The 14,533-nt window shown below is 56.4% G+C and overlaps 1 protein-coding gene across 1 annotated transcript in view; it reads left to right on the forward strand.

Annotated features, from left to right (window-relative positions):
• The first annotated feature begins 11,833 nt into the window (after positions 1-11,833).
• Positions 11,834-14,533, forward strand: part of LOC106979451 (cholesterol side-chain cleavage enzyme, mitochondrial) — a 28,166-nt gene continuing 25,466 nt past the window's right edge. The window contains exon 1 of the mRNA XM_027067764.2: positions 11,834-11,944. The gene's annotated coding sequence lies outside the window, so the exon portion shown is untranslated. The remainder of the gene's footprint in view (positions 11,945-14,533) is intronic.

Below are 14,533 nucleotides of genomic sequence, written 5' to 3' on the forward strand. Positions count from 1 at the left end.
CGCAGCCCGTGATGCCCGCCGCCACCTCAGGAACGGCTCCCGCACAGGCAGCCGCCTTTTGCCCTCTCCCTTTGTTCACTGATAGCACTGTTCTTGCTGTGTCCGCATCATCGCTTCCCCCTGCCAGGAGAGCCCCTGGGGTGGGGGGCCTCCTGTGGGTGAGGACCAGGTCTGGGACTGGGTGAAGGGGGTGCCCAGGCAATGGAGGGAGGGAGGGGCACCCATCGCCCCTGGGCACCCATGAGCCACCCCAGGAGGCCTCTACTTCTCTTTCACCGGGATGGCCTTTGTCTTCCTCCTGGAAGCAGTCCCTCCCTGCCGGCCCCACAGGGACCGAGAGCCAGAGCCTGACTTACCAGTGGAGAGACTCCAGGGGGCAGCGCCCGGGACAGTTACCACACCTAGGGGCCCACTCGTGTCAAAACTGTGGTGGGCCGGGAGCCCAGAGTCTTCCCCTGCAAGCTAGTCTAGCCAGCTGAGGCCGGCGAGGCCAGGGGCGTTCCTCTCAGCGGGGATCCCTGAGCCCATCCTCCTGTCCACGCCTTTGCACCTGCACCTGCTCTGCCCCACGGTGCCCCCTTTCTGAGAAGCCCTCCTGACCGCAGAGCTCCCCAGCCTGAGTCTGGGTGAAGGACCTACCACAGAGGGTCCTTGTCCTGTGAGCTGAGAGTCCTGGAAACCAGCCCAGGTGTCCTCTTGTCTCACCCACCACCCTCCTGGGCCCCTGGGGGCTCAGGGCATGCTGAGTTTATTCATTTTGAGTGTGAGAGAGCAAGAATGAGAGTAAAGGGAAGGCAGAGAGAGAGGGGGAGAGAGAGAGACTCCCAAGCAGGCTCAGCACTGTCAGTGAGGAGCCTGACACAGAGCGGGAACTCAGGAACTGTGAGATCAAGTCAGGGGCTTAACCGACTGAGCCACCCAGGCACCCTCGGTGCAGGCTCTTACTGGAGGTGAGGGGCACAGCATTCTGGCCTGTGCCTCGGTTGCCCATTTGAGAAACAGGAGCTCTGCCCCGACCCATTTCCCTGACAGAATAGCCCGGCTGCATCCCAGTGGGATGCACCTCTCTCCTCCAGGAAGGTCACAGGAAGCAATCGAGGATCTGACATCATGTTTGAGCCCAGCCCTGTCTGGTGCCACCGGATGTCCCAGGAGCTTCTGCAGGGGAGGAGGGAGCGGGCAGGAGATGGGGCTGTAGGACAAGAGGTTGGACCTGACTTTCTATCCCTTCTTGGGACAAGGCTGTCCTCCATTCTTTTTTAAAAAATGTTTATTTTATTTTTGAGAGACAGAGAGAGAGCGCGTGCGCTTGAAGGGCAGGGAGAGAGGGACAGAGGATCTGAAGCAGGCTCTGTGCTGACAGAAGAGAGCACAATGTGGGGCTCGAACTCACGAACTGTGAGATCGTGACCTGAGCCGAAGTTGGATGCTTAACCCACTGAACCACCCGGGCACTCCAAAGCCGTCCTTCATCCTAGCTGGGGTCCTGAGATGGGGGGCAGCCCAGGCTATAGAACTAGGCTGCCCATGCCTCTTTTCCCAGAACTATCCTTTACATGTGCTACAGATTCGCAGGGGAAAAAAAAAATCTACCCAGTGAATACCAGCCCTCAAAGCCACCTGAAGCCCAGTAGGTATGAGGAGGCAGGTTTGGGACTGAAACCAGCATGAAGTGGGGACTCCCAGGGGCGGGAAGCTGACTTCAGCTGGGTGGGTGGAGTTGGGGGCCCTACAAGGACAGCAGGCCACCTGAGACACTCTGAGTCAGGCCCCGGACAGACAGACAGACAGATGTAGGAGCCTCTGGGACATTGTGGCCTCAGGGAGCATCGCTAAACCGAGCTGGTGGGATAGGCTGAAGGACCAGTCACTTCCTCCTTCCTGACCACACCTTTCTGATGAGATCACCTCCTACTTCACTGCTTGGTCCTTCCGCTGCTGCAGGAGCAAATGAGGTGATGCAGAGACTGAAAAGCATAAAGGTGGTATTATTATTAGCAGGAGTCATATTTGACTTGCTAATTAGCTTCCTAAAAATAGCCACATTTATATAGCGCGGGGAGAACCCTAAGCTGGAGCTGGCGCCCTGGATTCTTGGTATAGCTTTGTGGCGGCCTTGCTGTGTGACCTTGGGCTAGGCCCTGGCTGTCTCTGGGCATCTGGTTCTAGTTCCGGCTCCTCCAGTTGGGGGGCTGGGTTCCGGAGGACTGGCTTCCTCCGAGTCACTAGGTCATGGCAATTAGTGTCACGGGACTATCCTTGGTGCCTGTTGGGGAACTTGCAAAGGTCTTCAGTCTGGCCTTGGTCTTGGGGTCTGGGGGCACTGCCCAGTCTCTACCACAGAGCCCAACCAGTAGGAGGCTCCACGGACGGCAGATGACAAGCGTTACAGGGAGGAGCTGGGGCCTGGTAGGGTGGGAGGTGAGGGACTGCACACCCACCACAGGACATCCATCCATTCAGCGCCTGTTTACCGAGTGCCTGGCCCCGTGCCACATGCTGTGGAGACGACGGAGGGCAAACTAGATCCGGTTTTGACCTAGTGCTAAACCTCATAAGATACACGCAGCTCCCACAAGGGCTAGAGAGGGGTGTGTGGTGCCAGGGGCACACGTCATGGGGGATTTGACTTAGTTGGGGGGTAGGGAAAGCTTCTAGGAGATGACTTAGCTTGAACCTGAAGAGTAGGTACCAATTAGGCAAAAATGAGTGGGAGGGGGATTCCAGGCAGAGGGAACAGAGGGGGCGTCGGTGGGAGGGGCTGAGGAAGAGCCCCGTGGCTGGGGAGGGGATGGGGGCCTCAGGAGGCCCACCTTTGCCATTTGAGGGATGAAAAAGCCCCCGAAGGGGGCGGAGAGTCATGAGCGGAATGGTTGGAAGAAGCTCTTACCGTGGTCCAGGACAGAGGTGGTGGTGGCTGACCCGGGGTGCTCGTGGCAGTGGAAGGGGGTGGGGTATTCTGACTGTGGAATCGAGAGCCCCAGACTCTGACGATAGCATGAGGCAGCAGGGCAGGAGGGTCACAGTGATTCATGGCAGGGCCGACCTGGAAGTGTACCTGGGAGAACAAAGGCTTCAGGATGTGTATTCTTTCCTCCCTGTCTGGTTTCGGCTTTGGGAGGAAATGCCCCTTTGTGGTCCTATCCCGTGAGTCACACACGCCTCTAGGCAGTACAGCCCGCCACCTGCCAGGATGCTGTCCCTCCTGTGTGTCCCCATCTCCGTTGTCCTTGCCTCGCGGTCTCCGGGGTGCCCGCTGGGGCACCCAGCTCCCTGCCCACCTGGTCTGCTTTCTTGGGCAGAGGAGCCCGTCAGCTTGTGAGGACCGCAGGGTTAAGTGTAGGACAACTGGCCTTTACAGGGGGGCTTTCCCACAGACTTCACCTGGATGTGGGGATGTGGGGGCATCGGTGGGAATCTCTAGGGCCGTGATGCTGGAAGGGGCCCCTGGAAGACCATATGGTCTGTCCCTGACAAAGCACAGCCAGGCTGGGTGCTGAGGACCAGAGAGGGTACGACTTCCACAGCAAAGCACAGAACACCTGGATGGCAGCCTCCAGCCTCCTGGGCATTTTAAGTCTCGGCAGGGGCAGGGCCGGTGGTTCTTTCTGACCCCAGGGATCTCAGTACCCTCAGTACCTCAGACCCTGCATTGCCTCCTGTCCCGGGACTTTTGTCCCTAGAAGCTGGACATCTGGGACTTTGAGAGGAGGCCTCAGGGGATATAGTGAGCTCTCAGTCAGAGCAGGGATTCTTGCTGTGACCAGATTCTAGAAGACTGGGAATAGGAAACCTCACCAGTGGGAAGGGTCTTGGGCTGTTAGCGGCGACGTGGAGCTCTCCCACAATGGGCCAACTGCCCTGTGCTGGGATCTCTTCTGGGGCCCGGAACAGTTCATCACCCCACTCCCCACCCTCGCTGTCCTGGGGAAAATTGTCTCCCTTCACCTAAGGGGGAACTGAGACAGTACAGAGACATCCGACCCTTCTCGCCCCACAGCAGTCTGACCATCTTCCTGGCCCCCCAGAGCAGGCTTTCGGTACAAGAACAATCCTGGAATCCATCAGGGACACTCTGTGGAGATCTTGGGAAGTTCCTCCTTAAGTCCAGCCTCCTTTGCAAGACAAGTTTCTATGTAGGGCTGCAGCCTAGGATGCATTCTCTTTTCCAGGGAACAGAGGTTGGATGGAGCTGGGTGCATATCCAAAATGTTCTCTAAGCCGTGGGCATGTAAGGAGGGGGAGAAGGGCCGATTTTCTCCAGTGCTCAGTTGGGGAAACCGGACCCTTAGGCAGGAGGAGGGGACTGCATCGGTCCTGATTTTCAGCCCTGCAAGTTCTTCTTGCTCCTGGGAACTCAGTTCCCCCTCTGTTCGCCCCTCCCCTACACCTGCTCTGGGACCTGGGGATGGACGTTGGGGAGGTGGCTGGGCACCTGGGAGCTTTTACTCTGGGTCAGCACCACCCTCTGCTGGTCGTCCAGAAAGGCCAGAGATTTCATCAGTGCCTGCTGGGCAGCCCAGTGTGAGCTGCTGGGGCCTCAAGAGAGGCTGGGTCCTCGGTTGTCCCCAAGGCCAAGCTGGGTGTACCCTGGGACCCCAGCCTCAGCCAGGCCTCCCTCCCCACCAGCATCCCCCCAACCCTGGCCAGTTCAGGATACACTGGGTAGGGGTAGAGCCACAGCCAAGAGACAGGTCTCAGCTTGGCCTCTGGCAAGCCGAGTGACCTTATTATGCAAGTTTCTGTTCCTGCCTAGACCTCAGTTTCTCGATCTGTACAATCATCAAGGTGGCTCAAGGAGGTTTCCCCCAGACCTCAGCTTGAGAGCCCTCTCTCTGCCTACCCCTCTTCTTGGTGTCTGACAGGCCTCAGCCCTGGGCAACCCCTCTGAGTCTCTGTGACCCCTCTCCCACCTGCCGGCCTCCACATTCTCCTCCAGGCCTCGCTGGCTTCAGGAGCAACCCTCAGCCTCCCTCCTACCCCAGCACTAACTATTCAAGCGAGCCCTCGACGGGTGTGTAACAGCACCACTGCTCAGTGTACCCGTAGTAAAATGGGATAAACACGCCCAACTCCTGGAGCTGCCATGAGAATTAAACAGGCTAACAATATGTTTACAGAAGAGTTTCGTAGGTGGCGGATATGTGTCAAAGGAGGGGTGGTGAGTAACTCTGGGAGGATACTGTCCCCAGACTCCTGCCCCTAGGGCCGTGCCGGCACAAGTGGCACTCGCTGGCCATGGGCACACCCTCCCAGGTTGGGAGTCAGGTCGGACCCCTGGTTGTCTCATCCCGGCCCCTCGTGGTGAGAGAGGCCTGAAGCCTGGTGACAGGACAGGCCTGTGACCGGCAGAGCTCTAGAGCCGATGTGGGGGCTGCGGCCAGACCCTCCCTGGGGCAGAGCAGACTCTCAGCTCTGCGGGAGAGGAGGTAGGACGTCCCTTGGGCACCAGCTAGGATGCAACATTGGTGGAAGATTTTATCCTGAAGGCTCTCCAATCATCTCAGGAGCAAGTTCACGGGCCTTCGTTGGACACAGAAGTTCTCAGAGCCCTCGCTCCTGTGCCCCTTTCTGCCTCGTTTTATCCCCTTTGCCCCCAGCCCCTATCAGCCGCTCTGAATTCCTTGGGAACCATACCGTTCACAGGCACCCTGGGAGGCAGGTGCTAATCCGACGGCAATGTAGCACAGAGATGTTCAGTAGCTCGCTCATGACCTGGAGCCTCGCTATGAGCGGAGGAGCCAAGAATGGACCCACTGAGCCTTGCACCCGATCTCCAGGCTCCGCTGCCTCGTGGAACTCAGTGGGGAGACCAGCTAGGGGTCTTGCAGTGTTCTAGGTGACAGAGGATGGTGGCCTGAGTGGGGCAGGACCAGGGTTCTTGAAGAGGGATGGAATTGGGATATACTTGGGAGGAGGAAGTGCTGGCGTTTGAGGCTTTGAAGCCCGGAGGTCAAGGGGACAGGGCAGAGGAAGCTCATGGGGTTGGGTTGGGCATGGGGTGGGGGTGGGCCAGGGGGCTGCTCAGGATGGCTGGGTTGTGGGAGGGGGTAGGAGGCGATGGTCAGGGGCTCAGGATGGGACCCCCTCGGGAGTTGTCAGCTGTGGGACTGGCCGTGGGCACCCAGGAGCACGTGTACAAGGGAAGCTCCAGGAAGCCACAAGTCAGGGTCCTCTCAGAAAGTGGTTTGGCTGAGGAGCCAGGCAAGGTCTGGGGGCCAGACACCTGCCTGGGAGAGAACCGAGGGGCAGCAGCAGCCATTGGGACCCAGGGACGTAGGGAAGAGTAGCTCTAGGGGGCTGAGATGGGACCCCCTGGGTAGGCTTCTCTTTCTCATAAATGGAGCCCTCACGGAGAAGACAGATTTGGGGTCCTGGGTTCCCTGTCACAGGAGGCATGTGACACAGGCTGAGGGCTGTTTCTGAGGGGGTTTTGCAGTAGGTGGTGATGGACATGAGACCAGAGAACATGCATCTAGTCGGGCGGCCACTGCTTCCTAAACGTGAAACGGCCTCTCGCTGGCTCCGGCTCTGACTCGTGCTACGGTCGGGTCCGTGCACCTGCCGTGTACATGGAGGCCTCCTGCGTTGCCAGAGAGAGCCTCTGTCCCTTCCTGGGTCTCAAGCCCCGCGTCTTGGGGGCTGCCTCCCTTCCTCCCACGCCCTTCCCCCCACGCCCCTTCCAGGGCAGACCTCTGAGCCAGTGTTTCCTGCATGGTCGGGCATGAAGGGAGCCATGGAGGGAGGTCTGGCAGCAGCTGCCGGCCCGCCTCCCCAATTCTGGATGGCCTGGGGCTGCAGCTGACAGGCTGGCCGTGGGAAGGGGGCTCCCGAGATGCTTCCTTAGACGTGTAATTGGGATTGCACGGCTTGGTAATTAGAAGGAGCACACTCTTCTGTAAATGACTGTAATTATTGCTACTTTCTGCAGCCAAACCAGGAGTTTTGGGCATCACCTGGGGGAACCGGGGTGAAAGGCAGAGGGGAAGGGAGGGGATGGCTTGGGTGCACAGGGTCTGCTGTGGGCCAGACACCCCCCCCCCCCCACACACACACACTGCCCAGGCCCCTCCACAGACCCCTGGGGGCTCTAGACAGCCAACAGGCCTGGAGGCCATCTGGTTCAAAGCCCCAGTCTGACAGAAGGGAGAAGCCTGGAGAAGGGAAGGGACTTGCCCCAAGTGACAGGGGTGCCAACAGCAGAACTGGCACAGGACCCCCCCTCCCCCGGTTTCTGGTCCATGCCAAGCACTCTCTCCTCTCCTAGTCTTTCCCTGGCACTCCCTTCAGCCTGGCACACTTCCCACCCCTCTCTGGGATCCTCTGAACTCTTCCCTCAGGTTTCTGTGTGGCACCACCTCCTCCAGGAAGGCTTCCTGGAACCTCTGGGTAGGGCCAGTGCCTCCTCAGGTTCTCCATGGCCCCACTGTGTCCCTTTGTCCCTCCCTGACAACCCCACCCTGGGTGGGCCTGCCTTCCTTACTCAGCTAGTATGATCTTGGGGTCACGGACCACACTCGATTCCTAGTGGCGGACTGGAGCTGGCTGGCAGTGGCTTTCGAGAGCTGGTTAAATTTTTAGGAATTTTGTGAACGGGTTGTTAAGCTCGGCCATTGTTAATAATTACATTTTACAAACTTACAATTAAAACCAGTCTCTTCAAAAAGGAAATGCATGCTAAAAACTCATCACTTCCCAATTATCTTCCTGATACCTAAACTAAGGTTATTTAGGGGCGCCCGGGTGACTCGTCAGTTAAGCGTCAGACTTCGGCTCAGGTCATGATCTCACAGTTCTCGTGGGTTCGAGCCCCGTGTCAGGCTCTGTGCTGACAGTTCGGAGCCTGGGGCCTGCTTCGGATTCTGTGTCTCCCTCTCTCTCTGCCCCTTCCCCACTCACACTCTGTCTCTCGCTCTCAAAAAATAAATAAAACGTTGGAAAAAAATTTTTTTAACTAAGGTTATTTATGGCTATCGTGTCGAGTGTGGACATGCACGTTACAAAGGTGTGGACAAACTTGGCGTTCAGCGACATCACATTGGTGCCTTGATACCTGCCATGCTAGGAACGAGCAAATGCCACGTATCGGGGCCCTTCACCCCATCCCAGAGAGCTGGCTGTCAGACATTTCTCAGTGCACCGCTGAATTCACCTCTGACCTCCTGGCCCTTCCCGCAGTGCCGAGTGAGACGAGACAAGACGAGACAAAGAACGTACCCTTCGCCTTGGGAAGCAGGATTATAGGCTTCCAACATCTGCCGCCAAGTGCTGGCTCTAGCCCTTGCCCTGTTTTCTTCCTGGGGCTTTCACGGGACACAGGTCAGGCTTATGGCTGGGGCCTGTATCTGCGGGTACTGGGGTGCAGGGGAGTCAGCTTTCCCAGGCCAGGACCGAGGGGCCCCAGAGAGGCGGTAGGTGTGGGCGGCCTTGGCAGGGTGCACAGAGAGCGGAGCCCAGAGGAGGTCCCGCTGCTTCCCCTCCCAAACGGTCCATGGCAGTGTGCCACCTTCTTGCACCCCTCCCAGCCTGGCCGCGGCAGAAGGGGAGGGCAGAAAGGCCATGTGGCTGGGTGGCTTCGGAGAGGGTGCCTGAAGTGCTGCCCTCCCTTAGGACTGTGGGTAAGAACTGGCCCTTTGGGTTCTGTCTTCTTTTCTTTTCTTTTCTTTTCTTTTTAGAGACAACGTGCATGTGCAAGGGGAGGGGAGGGGCAGAGAGAGAAGGGGAGAGAGAATCCCAAGCAGGCTGGGCTTTGTAGTGTCAGCACAGAGCCCCACACAGCGTTCAATCCCACGACCCTGGGATCATGACCTGAGCTGAAATCGAGTCAGATGCTCAACTGACTGAGCCACCCAGGTGATCCTGAGGGGGTGCCACTTTTAAGAAAGAACATGGAGGAGAAAAAAAAAGAACACGAGGGGCGCCTGGGTGGCTCAGTGGGTGGAGCGGCTGACTCTTGGTTTTGCCTCAGGTCGTGATCCCAGGGTCGTGGGATCGAGCCCTGTGTGGGGCTCTGCCCTGGCAGTGTGGACTCTCTCCCTCTTTCTCCGCCCCTCTCCCACTTGCACGTGCATGCTCTTTCTCTCTCTCTCAAAATAAATAAACATTAAAAAAAAAAGCCCACCCTTTGGGCAGCAGACCCTTTAACATCCCAGAAAGTCAGGGATGAGGAAGAAGACAGGCGGAGCACTTTCTACCCATTGCCTCATCTAACAGTCCTGCTCTCCCCTCATCATACAGAAGGGGACACCCATGAACATGCAGCTCACCTAGCCCAGGGGTTTCCTACAGCTCTTCTACAATGTTTCTGAACCAGGGGCAATGTTGCCCCCCAGGGCACATTTGGCAACACCTGGAGACATGATTTTATTGTCACAACTGGGAGGGGGACGCTATTGGCATCTAGCGTGTAAAGGCCATGGATGTTGTTATTAAACATCCTACAATGCCCAGCCGCCCCTCCCCCCCCAAGAAAGGATGGTTCAGGCCAAAACATCAACAGTGTTGAGGCTGAGAAACCCGGATCTGGAAAGATGTACTCAGACACACCCGTGCAATGTCAGTCCCCAGTTAAGAACCCTGGTCTCCAACCTCTTAATTTGTAGAAGAGGAATGCACAGAGGGCAGAGTGGATACATGGCTGGTTCAAGGTCACCCAGCAAGAACCCCTTGCAGCCTGTGCAGTGAGCACAGCACCTGCACACAGCAGCAGCTCGGTAGGGAAGAAGGCCAGGAAAGGACTGGGTTCTGGCCTAAAACTCCTCAAGGTCTTCCTGGGCGGGACCCTCATCGTGTCTTCATCCTTGTTGGACCCCAACCTTCCCACAGCCGGCACAGCCCCTGAGCAGCCCCTTCTTGACTGCAGTGAGGAGGCCTGAGCCAGGCTGGGGGTGGGCGGGGCTGTCAAAGGGACAAGGGAGGGGGTGGCTTGAAGCCAACTTCACACATCTAAGCCAGAGAGGCCACAGCGGTTGACAGGGTATGCCATGGCAGTGGGCACTGGAGGGCTGGGTCCAGTTTCAGGTGGTGATGGGGCGGATATAGCCACCTCCCCACAGCTATGTCCCCAGCAAGGCACGTGGGGTATCTGTGTCGGGAAGGTCAGATTTTCCGACCTTACTTGACAGATGACTCGAGGTCCTCGATTAGCTAAAAGCCCTTGTCTGGTGCCTGCTTCTGGAACTGGCCTTGGGGAGCCCACTGGAGTTATGTCTGCGGGGACCCCAGCTGCCTCCTCCATTCTCCATCCTGCCCACCATCTTCACAGGAAGCAGAATTGCATAGTGTGGGCGCACAGGCTCTATAGCTCCACTTCAGGGTTCATATCTGGCATTTATTTACTGGCTGTGTGTCCTTAGGCAAGTTATTCAGCCTCTCTGTTTCCTCATCTGTAGAATGGGGCTAACACCATTGCACCCCCCCTCATTCATAGGGTTGGTGGAAGGATAAAATGAGGTAATTTCTTTATAAAGCCCTTAGGATGCCTTAGAGTAATCACTCAATAAACGTGAACTATTATTGGTATTGTTTTTATTAGGCTACTCGCGTCCTCTGGAGTGGCTGTGAACTCATCTAATCCATGGTTCTCTGTAGCATCTCCGTCTCTCTGCTGCCTTCTAGTGGACGCTGGCTGCACTGTCCTGAGGGGCGCTTGGTTGTGTCCACATAGGTAATTTCTTCCTTCAAATTTCAAAGGAAATCTGTCATTGAAGGAAACGTTATGATTGATTCTTGGATACAGTCAAACAACTAATTACTTCCCCTTCCTCCCAAGTAGAAGTCACTTGGGGTTGGTGTTCGCATATTGGTTTGCTTGAAGCAGCACCCTGTTGTAGTGGAAAAGCTACAAGGGGGGGATTTTGCTTCTTGACATTGACGTGAATTGATCATTTTTAGTTTTTGCAGGTGTGATTACCTTTAACCCCAACACATTTCTGCAAACTTCCTCATTCGACTGTTGAAGCCAAACGTGATCACCCACACCCCCAGCGTGAGGATAACTTGTTCATTTCCTCAGATTCTGTCTCTTCCTCTTCCTCCTACAGTTGGGTGTGGAAACTGGGGAGCAGCAGAGACCATGTCTGTTTTGCTCACCGCTCTATCCCTGGTGCCCATGACAGGGTCTGGCACATGGTCGATGTTCAGTTCCTCTCTGTGAAATGGGTAAGGCACTCATGGCAACCACGTGGCCTTGTTGCTCCCTGCCCCGCCTTCCTCCTATTGAAGGGGCCACCACACAAGGGTGGGGGGATCTTCTGAGGCATTACTGGGGGAGGGGAGGCCCTGTGCTGAGCGCTGATGGAATCTGGGAAGAGACTTATTTAAAAGGAAAGATGAAAGTAAGGGGAGGGCTTGGCTGTTGGTGAGAGGGGGCGAGTGGGTTGGAGAAGGTCTGGACACCGACCTGGTTTGGCTGGTGGGAGGTTAGACCACGGGGAGGGGCAGCAAGAGCTCTGGACTCAGGCTGTCCCGGATGCCCCCCAATAGGGGGAGTCTGAGTTATGGAGCTGACAAGGCTACCCGAAGGAGCCTGGAACTTGGTCTCCCGCGGCACACCTGTGCCTGGGGACAACATGGCCAATGCTTACCCCGGATGCCGGATCAGCTCTGCAGCTCGCGTCCTGGCCTAAAAAAGGAACGCGCAACACCTGCGCCAGGTCTGTTGCCCTTCCCCACGCAGTCTTTATCCAGGTTTTTGTCTCTCAGCTCCGCCCTGGCCCCGCCCCTCACCCCCAGCCAATCGGAGAGCCCCAGCAACCCCCACGTCCAATGCGGAGCCTCTCGGCCCAAGCCCCGCCCCGCCTCCACCTGCAGCCGCGGCAGTGGACACTTTGCGATGCTGGGTCACCTGCGCTTGTTCGCGGAATCCTGGGCCTCTCCTCCGCTCTTGTGGGTGCTGGAAGGGATGGCGACCTGGGTGCCTGACGCGGAGCCAAGCGTGTACCCGGTCAGTGCCCGCTCTCGGGATCGCCCTATCTGGGGGCGGCACCTTCTTCACGTGCGCCCTCCTCCCTGTCCGCTCTGGGACTATTTAGCCTTTACTGCTGAGGCCGACTTTGTAGCTCCAATAAGTCCACCCTGAGCTGGGGCTGGCTGTCCCGTCCCCTCGCTGGCCCCGCTGTAGGGTCCAGACTTAGCCCCTTTCTCTCGGTCCTCTGCCTCCCGAGCCCATCATCGTCTTAAACCCAGGCAGCTTTGGGTGTCCCAGCCTAGCCCAAGGCCCTTGCCATGGGCTTTGGCTCCACCTAGTGGCACAAAGTGTAACTTCAGAGGCACTGACAGGCTGGGGCGAAGGTGGCGGCGGCTGGTATGCAGGGGATACCTGGACACGGCCCGGTGACAGCGGAGTGAGCCCAAAGTGGCCTTTCTCTGCCTCAGCCCATCCCCTCCCTCCGCTTCCGAGGGGAGGCCGGGGTGCTGCGGGAGGTTCTTGCCAAGCACAGATGCCCCTTCAGTCCCCTCTGCCCCCAGAAGGCTTTGGTGACCTAACAAGCAAGGACTCTCAGAGGAATTGGTGCCCCTGCCCCCCATCTCTGGGCTGGCCCTGACACCTGGCTGCTGCTGCTGCTGTCCCAGGGCTCCCACAATCCTAAGAGATCCTGCTTCCGTTCCCCTGAGTACTGGCACTCAAACCAGCCCTCTTTCCACTTTTCTCCCTGCCTTCATGCCGGCTTCTTCTCAGCCATTTGCTCTCTGACCTATCTCATCACCCTCTGCCTGTGCCACTGTGTCTACATTTCCCGCCCTCCTGGTGGTGCGCTGCCCTGGTGCCTTGGAGAAGCTTCTCACAGCCCTCTGGCCCCTGCGTCCACCTGCCTCTGTAGTCCCCAAATACGTTTGCCTCCAGTACCCACCACCCTCAGGAGGGACGAAGTGCCTGTGCCACCCTCTGAGGCTGGCTTGTGTCAGCCTCTGTGCCCTCAGCAGCTCCAGCCGCTGGTGGCAGTAAAGAAGTCCTTTCTCACATGACAGGGCACGACGGGACATGACATTGCTTCCTGCCCTGCTCTTAACTGGTTCCGTTGTCTTCCCGATCTGGAGCTGGACCCTGCCTCCACAGTCCAGTCAAGGCGATGTTTGTCCTTAGGGTGTGTGTGTGTGTGTGCGTGTGTGTGTGTGTGTGTGTGTGTGTGTGAAGGGTCGTATGCTTTGGGTGGAAGTTAGGGAAGACCCGCCGGCCCAGGTTACTTCAATGTTGCCGGTCAGAGGAACCCATGGTCCGAGCCTCCAAAGGGACCATTTGAATATTTGACAGGGAAAAAAAAAAAAAAAGATTGGCTCTAAAATAAGAATACTGCAAAATTGAAATCAATAAATTCTTAATCAAATGTCCAACTGTAACATTATATCAACCTCATTAATTGTTAAATTTAGTATGCATAAAATTTTTATTACATTTGAAGGAATGTGTGGGCTGGGTTTTACGAGAATTCCCAATTGTAATTTAAATCAGTTACTCCTAGCCAAACGGTTTCAAGACCAAAATTATAAACATCCTTTCAAAAATATTACAGCAGGTTTTTAATGTTTTAATATGTTTGCACTGATATAGGGCAAAGCTGTCAGAAACAGAAATGCCAGGGCTTGCAGAGGTCCTACAAACAGCTTTTTGTCTTAGGGTGGAGCAGGAGGCAGGCGTCAGTGAGGATGAGGGGGTGGGGGTGGTGATGGGGCACAGGAAAGTCTCAGGGGACAGGATGGGGACAGTGATGGTGACAGGGGGAGGGAGGTGTAATGTCTTCTTTTACTTCCTTTGTTTTTAAATTTTATTTTTTATGTCTTCTTTTACTTCTTCAGGAAGTGTTACTCAACCCCTTAAGTTGGGGTGCAGGGGCTCCTCTGGACTTGTGGGGTCATGGGGTCTTATAGGAGCAGGGAAGGGCCACACTGTCGCTGAGTGAAGATTAGGGTTCAGGCTTGAGCTCACCCACGGGGAGGCCATGTGCCCAGTCCTCAGCCCAAGAGGAATAAGTTCTTCTAGGAGGGTTGTGATGAGAGGCATCTGGGGCCAGCCCTCAGAGGTGCCTTTTGCAGGGACCCCCAAACTGGGAACACTCCTTTGCTAAGGGCTCTGGGCCCTTAGCTTCCGGGTCCTGTCTTCCTCCCACCCCCACCCTACTTTACTGCCACCTCAAAAGTCTGTCAAGTCAGTCCCATATTTTCCTTCATTTCATTCTCTCTGGTTAGAAGGACTAGCCCAGGATCCACCAAAAGTTCCCCAAGTGGGATCCCCTTTCCTTCAGGGCACAAACACTCAGTCTTTATAAACCCTGGTTATGTGATGGCCAGCCTGGGTGGGGAGGACAGATGTTGTCATTTCTTCCTGGGAAGATCTCATGACCCACAAATGGCCACATGACCTCTCCCAAGGCCAAAAAACAAGGGGGGGGGGGTGGGGAGAAGAAAGAACAGTGAACAGCAAAAGGAATTTAGTGTTAACAATAATAAAGTTTTGAGTTGCATTTTGCTACTTAAAATTAGATATGTCACAACCTTGTGGCCTGTCACTGGGCTGGTTTCTCTCTAAACTGTCTGG

This window comes from Acinonyx jubatus, chromosome B3 (genome assembly GCF_027475565.1).
Source record: "Acinonyx jubatus isolate Ajub_Pintada_27869175 chromosome B3, VMU_Ajub_asm_v1.0, whole genome shotgun sequence".
Classification (NCBI taxonomy): Eukaryota; Metazoa; Chordata; class Mammalia; order Carnivora; family Felidae; genus Acinonyx; species Acinonyx jubatus.